A 12,016-nucleotide genomic window follows, 5' to 3' on the forward strand; every position below is an offset into this window, starting at 1 on the left:
ATTAGCTAAATATTACGTATGAATTAAAAGCCAAGAGAGTGGCCACAGAATATTTCATCTATTTAGGAACCCAGAGAATAGAAAAGACAACTGGGAATAACCCAAAAATTACTGAGGAAGGTGAGATCCCTAAATTGGAGGAAGACCTAACAGCTGGAATTAATAAACCAGGTATCTATTTATCAGATCATACACCAAGCTTTTCCCAATTTGAGAAAAATACTTTGAGCAAACCAAAACCAGAGAATAGCTAGCTTCACATCCAGCTTCCACCTAGAATCCTGCAGGGGGACCTCTCTCTGACTACCTGCCCCTGAGCGGCACATTCTCCGACTTTCCCCATCGAGGGCAAAGAGCTATTGTCCTTAGGGCCAAAAATCTGAATAAAGATATTTCCCTTTTTTCTCCCTATATCCATTTTATCTTACAACTGTAACATGCATAGAGGTATGTATGGTAGGGAGGGGAGGTAGTTTAAACATTCCTTGAAGAACACTGACTTTCATTTATTTTCTACGTAAGTAACCTTCGGGATAAAAGCATTAGTCACGCCAGAAATTATAAGTACATTAATTGGGGTTGTTGAAGTCGAAGCCAAGCATGGAAATCGTGAGTAAAATGAAAACTAGTCTCTGTTTTCACACTCAGGCTCACAGAGAACAGGTAGTGAGGAGCCAACTTATTCAGTAATTTCCTTCAAGAACACAATCAGATCTTTGCGTATCAAAGCCCCAGTCCTGGCCTTTCACAGCACACCAAGTAACTGTTGGATTAATCACCACACAATTCTTTAAAGAGACATCACTGCAATCAAAAGCTAGCTTTTTCAAATGCCATATCCTCTATATCAATTAAACCTGAAGGTGGTAGTTGATAGATAGTGCAAGTTTATCCAAGTTACTTCAAAGGACAAACAATATAAAAAAAGGGAACATGCCAGAAACTTCTGTTGGTAGATCTAGGCAAAGGTACTCCAAACAGCTTGGGACTTAATGATAACAACTAGAAAGACTCATCATATCCAAATATTCTCAAATGTGACTATGAAATAAAAAAAAAAACAAAGCCATAAGTGGCCTGGAGCAGTGAGAATAAACTATTCCTAGCCACCCCCATTTGCCAGCTTGTGTCTTTGAGGGTAGCTCTCCATTTCATTGGTATATGTTTTATTCAGTCTTGTTTCTAAATAAGAGAAATCCTTTTAACACATTAAAAAGTGTTTAATTAAACAGGAGGCCACCAGGATGAGGAAGCTTGAATGCTCTGGTAGCTTGCAGAAGCAAACCAAAGCACCTGAGGATTATCACCTGGAAACCCAAGGACAACCAATCACAACAGCCATCCAGGCTTTTAAGGCTGTAGACAATCAATAACTTCCTTGATTTGCTTCTGCCTTTTCTCCACAAAATTCTCTCCCAGAGAGCCTGTTGGTGTAGCATTCCTAGCCACTTCCCGATTGGCGTGGTCTGACTAAAATTGATTTTTGCTCAAATAAACTCTTAAAATTAATACGCTTGTTTATCTTTTAACAGAAGTAAAGAAGCATTTTAAAGAAAAAAATACTTATTTTTGATTTTAGTAAACGAAGCTGACTAAAAAGCCTCTTTTCTGTTTGTTTTTGCATTACTATGAACATCGGTTATTTTATAATATTGGAATACATCGATGCGCCTATGGAACGGTGGTGTCAGCCAGGCTTCCTTGGCTTGGCATTCTCATTCATGCAGCTTACCCTAATGGTCTCACAGGGCTCCGGCTCCTCCCTTCTTTGTCGGCGGGTTCTTCACAGCCGAATATCTTGTCTCTCTATAGGTTTGTTTCTATTGTTTCCCAAACCTTTATTCTAATTTGGATCTTCAGCTTGTAAAATCATTGCCCAAGTTTCTGATTGTAATCCATGGAAGCATGCAAAAAACAAAGAAAACAGATGTTGCATAAATGTTAATTATGGAAAGTAAATCCATTTGCCTTCCGTGATATAATCCATAATAATTTCTTCCTCCCCTATACTCCTGTTGCAAATTTTTAGTAGTTTTCCATTTGTATGTTGTATTATATTGATTCATATGTGTGGCTTAGCTTTCATACTAAAATTAGTCTCTTTAAGGACAGAAGCAAATACTTAATGATTTTATCTTCCCTTAGTAGTTCTGAAATAGTACTTTAAATGAATGTCTGAGAAGTGTAAAGTACATCTGCTTCAAGACAAGATTTTGTAGATTTACAAAATGAATTTTAGCAAAGTAACACTTGACTATGGTTAAAAAAACAAAAACAAACAAACAAAAAAAAACAGTCCACTACAGTCCCTGTAAAATAGGTTTTAGAAAGAAAACAGGTCCCTACTGCATGTTGTCCCAAACCTAGGCTTCCTCTCAAGTTAGCTATGCTCCCCTCTTTTAATTCTTCTTTGGGTTTCTTTCACATCACAGGATAATTTCCTTACGCTACTGTGCCCTGAATTTTCCATTTTAACTATTTAATTGACTTATGATCAATTTTCAGAGTTGACTACATTATCAAGAGTTTGCTTATTGACTAGTCATTAAAAAGTAAATTTACATTATAACCATTCTCTCATTCCTTATCTCAATATAGTTAAATAAGTGTTTTAACTTTTCCGTCACCTCTTACTTTAAATAATATATTTTATTTTTTGTTTGGTTTATATTAAATTTATTGGTAAATAAAATTATATTGGTTTCAAGGGCACATTCCTATGATACATGAGCTGTATATTGCATTGTGTGTCCACCGCCCAAAATCAATCATATTCCATCACCATATATTTGACCCCCTTAACCCTTTACTACCCTGCAACCTGCCTTCCCTTTAGTACTACCATACTATTGTCTGCATCTACGAATTTTTGTTTGTTTTTATTGTTTGTCCACTTGTTGCTTTGTTTGATATTCCACGTATGAGTAAAATCATATGGTTCCTGGCATTTTCTGTCTGACTTACTTCACTTAGCATGATATTCTCAGGGTCCATCCATGTTGTTGCAAAGGTAGTATTTCATCTTTTATTATGGTTGAGTTATCATTTTCAAAACAAAAAAAGTCCAGTCCTATAGTGCATTTGTACTGTTTCCCAAAAGTTTTTGAGCAAAACACAGAGCTGAGGTGGTCTCCCCAGAGATGCCATCTCTCAGCACAATGATTTTCAGTTGCAGGTCCTGGCTCTCCTCCTCAGAATGTGAAACTCTGGTTTCCCCCACCCCCAGAGGTAGAGGGAGGCATGGGAGGAGGGGCTCCAGTGACAGGGAGAAGAGGAAGGGCAGCTTTGGGCAGGACACCCCACCCCACCCCGCTCAGGTATCTCAGCAACCACTGGAGAAATCTGGAGCAAATTACCCACTGGGCACCATCTTGCCCTCATTGTGGTTTTGATTTGCATTTTCCCAATAGGGAATTTGAGCATCTTTTCATATGTCTGTTGGTCATTGGTATGTCCTGGGAGAAATTCCTGATCTGGTCCTCTGCCCATTTTTTAATTGGATTGTTTGCCTGGTGTTGAGTTGCATGAGTTCTTTATATATTTGAATATTAACCCTTTGTTGGAGCTGTTTGCAAATATCTGCTATTCAGTTGGTTGCTTTTTTCCATTCTGTTGGCAGTTCTTTTGCTGTGCACAAGCTTAAACACATATCACTATGTTAAAGGTAAATCACTGCAGCAAATCTTAGTTGATAGCGCCTAGTTGCAAAAAAAATAACTACTCACCCCTTTCCCTTACACACAACTTCTGTATTAGGGTCATTAATGGTTCTTAAAAAAAAACCACGCATTTCCTAGCATACCTTCCTTACAAGAGGGGTGGCTGATACAGTATGAATAGAAATAGTCTGATGATGTTTCCAGAAAAACTCTCTAAAAGGTCTAACTCAGTTGATAAGTGTGACCTTTCTCCCTTTCCTTTCCTCCTTTTGAACTTGGGCATGAGATCTTGCATGATGACTTGCACTAATGAGTTTATGCTGGAAATGGAAAAAACCTGCTAAGCAGTAACAGTACAAAAGAAAAAGAGCTTGCAATCTTGGTAGCCTGTGAACTGCCACACTACTTTCTGGCTGCTTAAAAATATACTTTTATAATGTTTTAAATGATATTATTCAAGTTTTCAGTCATATCAACTAAGCCTGTTTTTGACTTATATGTTGTCGAATATATATATTAACAGGAAACTTACAACCTAATTTTAGAGAAGTAGATGCAGGAGTGGAATAAATGGATTATAAAATTGATGAAACTTTAAATAGTCATTGGTTGGTTGGAATTCAAGGTTGAAGATAATGGCTTGATAAACACTCTACGTAATTTTAACCACAGGGGTATGGAAGGATAACATATATTATTACATTAATATAATGCATGTTCCAGGTCTGCCTGTCATTGATTGAAATGATAAGGTAGTAAAAATAGAAGCCAAAACAAACCTTTTAATCTTCATAGAGTCCAGTCAATAAAATTATGACTGTTTCTTTCAAATCTCTAGGAAAGCTAGAGCTGTTTGCATTTAGGCAGATCTGGCAGCCCTCTATAGATTATAATCATGTGTGTGAGTGTGTGAGTGAAAGAGAGAGAGAAAGAGAGAGAGCTATTTTATGAGTAATAAATCTGTTCCAATAGAAACTCTATTTAGTGTGTTCTATTTTAGAGCTAAAATACTTCTACTAAAAATAACAATAAGCAGTACTAATTACCTAAAACTATGTCCAGGTACAATTATATTACTGTGGATTTAGTAAATCTATTCCTCGAGAGGACCCTCTAAGGAAAGCACTATTATTATCCCATTTGAGGCAACTGAGGAATGGAGAGATGCATGTCACTTGCCCAAAGTCAAGGAGCTAATAAATGGAGTTATCAGAATTCAGACATGGGCAATTTTCAGAGTAAGTACATTTAACTACTTGCCTTCTCATATTATCCTGGTTTTTCCAAACTAATAAATAATTTTAAAACATTTTCTTTACTAACCCCTTGCAACAGATTCACCACCTCTTCCCCTCTCCCTCTTCTGTGTTTCTTGTGTATTCTTTAATTAGTTCATTTACACTATAAGAAACTAAATATTTATAAACTGTCCCCCAAAGGACATCATCAACTCCTTGAGGACCAATTATAAGGCAGTTATTTAAAAGAAAATAAAATTAAGCTGGCCTGTGGACAACCATACATGAATACTAACTTTAAAAATGCATGCTTTTAATACTTTCATCCTAACATTTCTTCCAGCTCTGTGCTTCCACAGCTTTAATAGATTCAAAACTCCACAATATGTTTACACCAATTCATTCTGATCCCCTCACCTTTTAAAATCAGCCTTTAATATTTTTATATTTACTTCTGACCAATCCACACTTGAAGATACCAGCTTCTTTAGGTGTATTACCTGCTTGCTCAAGCCTTTATCAAGTATCCTTGAATACTAACTTACTTGTTGTATGAAGCTAGATTAAATTCTGCTGATTTAAATTCTGCTGATTTAATTCTGCTAGATTAAATTCTGCTAGATTAAATTTTGAATTCTGCTGATCAGTCCCTTTTGGCTCTCTCCATAAGCAGATTTTGACATGTGAAACCACATGTTTTCTCAGCAGTATCCGATTTTGTCCCCACTGTGTCTCTTATTCCAATACTGAATCTGTTGTGTGCCAATTTAACATGTTTTGTTTCATCCCACTACTCACTCCCTCATCTTTTCTTGATCTTTTGTCCGTTGCCTATGAAAAGGTTCCCCAAAACATCACAAAAGGCATTCAGGGAGGTTGAGACTTGAGACTTTGTCTAGTTAAAATTTAAATGATTTTTTAAATCTGAAATTTAAGACATTATTGTATATTGATTTAAGAAGTAAAAATAGAAAATTAAATGAGTAAATGCTAAAGACTGAATATAATTTGAATACTAATGATTGATTTTTCTTCTTTAATTATAATAAGGTACTAAGCATTTGCTTCTGGTATTCTGATAAATACTACTATTGCCAGTTATATCCTGTATAAGGAAGACATAAAATCTACTAACACTTCTTTGCCTTAATATTTGAAATACATTTTTTAGAAATAAGCTATTCTATAAAATGAGATTATAGTATATATGACTATATGACTGAATATCAACTAAAAATTTAAGAGTATGTGTCAAGGAAGTGTTTATTCATATTTGGGTACTTTAGATAAAGTGGAGGATTCTCAGTTGAAGAAGGAAGAGATAAAATGGGGAGAAAAGAAAGAAAGCAAAGGACAAGGAGAGGAGAGGCCAGGAAATGCTGGGTGCAGAGATTTTGAGAGTAGATCCCTACCAAAAGAGCCAAACTTTTCTTTGTGGTTTGAGTATTCCTTTTCCATAGAAACCTGTTCTAATAATGAATATTCATTTTTAGAACATCTCTTTTGGAAATATACCAGAAGTGGGATATTGAGTGTGCCCTTACGTAAGGAAACACCAGCCCTTTCCCTGGAGAAATTGTGCAGTGCGTAGTGACAATATGATCATGGAAAATATGTCCGATTTAGCCCTACTGCACCGTCTCAGTTTCATGTTTGGTGGGGAGAAGAGCCTAGCCATTAGATCCATCACAAGCCAGTGCCTAAGGCGGAGTTACAGCTCAGCGACCTGTTAGAGCAGTGAGAGCATTTTCCACATTCGTGTTTTTGTTTGGGGAAGTACCAGACTTCGTAAGACGGGACAGAGCTTAGATCCAAATATTGCTGCGGACTACGACAGATTTTCTCAGCTTTTTTCTGTGACCTTTTCATCTCAGCCAGTTTGTGTTTTTGTTGCTGTTTCTGTTGTGACTAATTTTTATATAAATATATATGTTCCTTTGTATTTTCTTAAGAGTTACTAAGTTAACTGTTGTTTTGCATTTTTTCCTATTACTTTGGGAAATTACTTCTTAAAATGTGCTCATTTTAAATTTTACATGCTACTTTTACATGCTTTTGTTATTACAGATGTTTCATAACTAACTTTAATTTTGTCCTGTTAAGTAATTCTGAATCAAGAAAACTCTAACCTGGTCCTCTACTTTGCCCCAAATTATGTGACACAGTTGGCTTGGATCGACTTCTTGTTTGGGCAACATTCTGCATAGGCCTCTATAATACAATTATGATGACCAGGACATGTAGTTTTAAGTGTATTATTTTTTTATTTTAAATTACAGTTGATGTAAATATAAGTTTTAGGTGTATAGACCTGTGATTAGACATTTATATAACTTATGAAGTGATTGCCTCTATAAATCTAACACCCTTCTGACATCATACATAATTATTACAGTATTATTTATATTTCCTATGCTGTGCTTTACATCACCATGACTAATCTGTAACTACTAACTGGTACTGCTAAATCCCTTCACCTTTTTCACCTACCTCCCAACCCCTCCCCTCTGTGAACCTTCAAAATGTTCTCCATATCTATGAGTCTGTTTCTGTTTTGCTTGGTTATTTTGTTTTCCAGATTCCACATATAAGTAAAATCATCTGTCATTTGTCTTTCTCTGACTTATTTCTCTTAGCACCATACTTTGTAGGTCCATCCATGTTGGTGCAGATGGCAAGATTTCATTCTTTTTTATGGTTAAGTCATATTCCACTGTATATATGAACCGCTGATTTATCCACTGGTCCATTGATGGACACTTAGTGTGTTTCCATATCCTGGCTATTATAAACAGTATTGCAATGAACATGTGAATGAATATGTCTTTTCAATTTAGTTATAATTTTATATTGTATCCCAGAAACCTTATGGAGAAAGTAAGAAGCTAGAACTGTATGTATTTCTGTTGTGGGTTCTGATTTCTGTACAACATTTGTTTGTTTTGTTTTGTTTTGTTTTGTTTTGTTTTTGATAACACAGTACAGCCATGTATAGTATAGCTTCAGCAAATTTTGAGAGCACCTTTTCTATTTGCAGTAGGGTTTTATTTTAATTTCTGAATATCTTCCTTGATTGGAAACAACTGGTTACATTATGCAAAGTCTTATTTGCCAAAGGTTTGGTTTGGTTTTCAGTCTGATGAGTCTGCATGTATTTTCTCCTATGAAACCAGTATGGAAGTCTGCAGGAATACTGGTCTCCATGACCTCTGTGGCCAAATCTTTTGACAGACTTCTGCACTGCAGTTCTACCCATGCCTGTAACACCAGTATTTTTTCCTACAGCCTTGTAATTCAGGCTACAGATTAAATAAAGTTGTGTTGTACAAAGGGTGCTTCCAATGTGTTGGGTCCAATATCATTTAAGTTCTACCCACAATTCCAGCATATATTCCTTACAATTTGGTGAGGTATATGTGATTTGCCAGAATTTCTTCTTCTTAATTCTCAATACATTCTACCATTCTGTCTGAAATGTAGTTATGCTTTACATCCTGATGTTCTATTTCAATTTGTTCTGAATTCCATACATATGACACAAATTACTTGCAAGTTCTAGCAAATGGTTGGCATTACACTTTAATATTAATACTGATTTTTTTTTCTCAAGGTAAGTAGCACTTCAAAACTTCCCCATTTTATGATGATCAATGACATTGAAGTTTCATTAAAATCCAAAATTACTCTTCATCATTTACCAAAGTAGATGACTTTAAGTTCCAAAGTTTTCTTCTCTCCACATTTTTTGAGGTTACTCAAGGAAGTGCACAATTGTTTGTTTGTTTATCCCTCATCAATACGTACTGACCACTAAAGGACTGCAATACATTTTCCATTATACAGTCTATATAATATTTGCCTTAAATTGCTAAATATTTTCATTTCTGCTCAGCATTCTATTTAACCAATACATTATTTGGCAACAAGTTAATTACTAACCAAAACACACATTGCTCACTGATGCTATGTATTCGCTTGCCCTTTTTCAAATATAAAATAAAAGCATATTTGTATTTTATAACTATACAGATTCTATTTCTTGCTTTCACTTAATCTTTAGAACATACAATCTCTACTCTGTTATTTTTATACATAGTGAGCTCTTTAAGCCAAGCTCCACAATTGAACAATGGGCCCTTGATAATCTCTCTCCCCACCCCATACACACATGCACACACAGTCACGACCCACATTGTTTAACCTCAGTCGCCTCGATCACGAAACTGCCAAGAGAAAATCCTGAGTCCTGATACCACCACAACTTGTACTGTTGCCACACCTGGCACTTTAGATCTAGCTCACTCCATCTATGTACAATGGGGGTTTTGCTGGCTCTAAGTGTATTCTAGTTGCCCTCATGGTAAAGATGCACTGATTTCACAAGGCAAATTTGTCTCTCAGAAGTGAGTTTCCTTTTTCTGTGTTATGTCTCACCATGTGAGCCCCATAACAGGGAGAACTGCCTGGACTCAAGTGTTACAGCTTCTGAGTGGTATTATGCGTTCCACCCACACACAATCTGTCACTTTCTCTAAACTCCTTAAATGGCCCTGAAATGCTGAGCTGGGCTGGATTCTAAGGTCAACATTTCCCTCTAGTTTTTGTGAGATAGAAAGTGTGCTGGATCACATTTATTTCATCTTAATGATAAGCTACATCTTTATCCATTTCTGTACAAAAGCTTAGTAAAGACCTCTGAGGAAGGTGAGAACTAAATTTTGTTATCTCAAGAAACTGACACGATTTCTGGACTACTATTGATCTGCTTATGTATTTGCTCTCAACCCTCTTCCCCAACACCTCAACGTCAGGGATCGTGTCTTTTACACCACCTGCTGCATCTCCTGCTCTCCCTGCAGCGCCTAGAACTTAGGAGATACTTAGTACTGCTAGCTGAATAAATTTCTGTCAATTTGATGAATATACAGAGAGGCTTCAACTTGTCAGCCCTCCTACCCTCCACTCAATTATTATTTTAAAAAGATCTATGGGAAACAGAGTGATGAATGAAAAGACATAAATATGCCTTTAAATATCTCAGAGCTAAGCCCCAGGTTCAGTAAAGTATTGTAAAGTACTATCTCGTCCCTCTCAGACTTTTCAGCCAGTTTCAGAAAGGCATCAAAGGAGAAACTGGGGAAGCATTGAAGCCTGTTATTACATCATTGTCTTTTCCAGGAACTCCCATTTTCCTTCCCTGAGACTACCTTGTCTACTTTGGTTTCCTTCATACTATACATTCTATATTTTCTTCTTACCATTTCAGACTTTCTTCTCAAGAGTGTAATTCTTTTCCCACAGCACCACCCTTAACCTTTTATTTTCCTTCTCCTTGTGTATGATCTCTCTGGATACCCACCTGCTAGACACATAACTGGACATCCCTCCGCCACCTCAAACATCTCTCAGACCAAATTCATTCTATCTTGCCCAAGTATTTTTCATGCCCTGTGTGTCTTTAAATAACGCTTTGAAGCTTTCAGTTCCCTAAGCAAGGAGACTTTCTATTCATTACCAGTCATTAAGTCTATACTTTAGACATGAGAACAAAAGTCCCATTTACTTAGTACCTACTATATTCCAGGGATTGTGATGGACTCTATTTTTTTTAATCAAAGAAAACACGGTTTCTGAACTTTACAAAGATAGGCAAATAAGACAATATTGTTCAATGCTATGATACTTGCACGTATATAGGAATAAGGGACCATATAGGTGACATCTAAATCTAACTTTCCTTTGCATGCACTAAGCTCTTAAGACTAATAAACCATGGATAGGAATTTTATAAGACCAACCTCACAGGAAGTGTCATATATGTGCAACAAGATTTCTGGGCAATGCTTTAATTTCAAAATTCTTTGTCATAAGAAAACATATTGCAGGCTATTGTGAAGCATTTGGCTAGTGTAGGTTATGAAACTTTCAATTTCATTTACCTCTTTTTTTTTCAAAAGAGAAAGATAGCAAAAGCTGATTAATTCTATGCTATCACTTCTCCCAGAAAACACTTTTAAATTCCCTACAGAATCAGTTTAGTTGTAGCAAAAAAAGTGCATAATTAGAGTGAGGCCTTATTAAGTCAGAATTTGCCACTGTCTGAACATAAAAAATAAGTTCTTCAGAAAACTACCATTACATACACTTCTAAATGCCCCTAAGGGATTAAAATGTTGTTAATAAATATCCTTCTTTGATAAATTCAGCACTTTACACTTGTCTTTTTAAAGTTCAACACACTATTTGTGTATAAATTACATACAAAAATCATTTGGCCAAAAACATCAATTAGTTACTTCTATGTATTCTCTCCTCCCTTTTTTTCTGGAGTATTCACAACATAGTAAGTGTTCTGAAGATTATTGAAAGTTGTGGAAGGACTACATAAGATATGGACGGATTAAGAGGAACTCAAAAGAGAGAGCAAGCATTAGATTAGTCTATTAAAAACAGGGAGGAAAATCTTGATTGTCTGATATTCAGATAATCCCAAATAACTTAAGACGATAATCAGCTTTTATAACTTGGTATGATTCTAGCTTTTAGTACTGAGTATGTTATTATGTACTGATACCTGAATTACGTTTCTTTCCTGCCTGATGCGTTATCCCCGTATTCTGCCTGCAGCATTCCTCTGCAGCGCCCCCTGCCTCTTCCAGACTCAGTAATTAGGGGTCGCTGACAGTAACTCTGCATTTGCGTGCACATAGTTTCTTTGCCTAGGAAACACCATCACCCTCACCAAGTCACCTGGATAAAACTGTTTTATTCTGAAAATACTCAAATACCACCGAATCCATGATTCCTTCCCTTACCTCTGGCTCCACCTTATAAAATGATTAATTTCTCACCATCTAATACCTAAGTGCTTTTTGTAACTACATTACATGTATGCTGTGTTTGCATTTATTTGTTGCACATTTATATTTCCTACCCTAACATACTAGTAACTGTATTTTATTCAAATTGTATTTATGCTGCTCTGTTTGTTGTCTGGCATAAATGTTGCTGAACTAAAATAGAGTCTCAGAAGGACATATTTGGTTCTTCAATGGTGGATAGAAAACAATTCTCAAATTACCAAGAGAGAGGGAGTGCTGTCCTAGCTCTTGGACAGAG

Source organism: Phyllostomus hastatus, unplaced genomic scaffold (genome assembly GCF_019186645.2).
Source record: "Phyllostomus hastatus isolate PE091 unplaced genomic scaffold, TTU_PhHast_1.1 phas_contig_159, whole genome shotgun sequence".
NCBI lineage: Eukaryota > Metazoa > Chordata > Mammalia > Chiroptera > Phyllostomidae > Phyllostomus > Phyllostomus hastatus.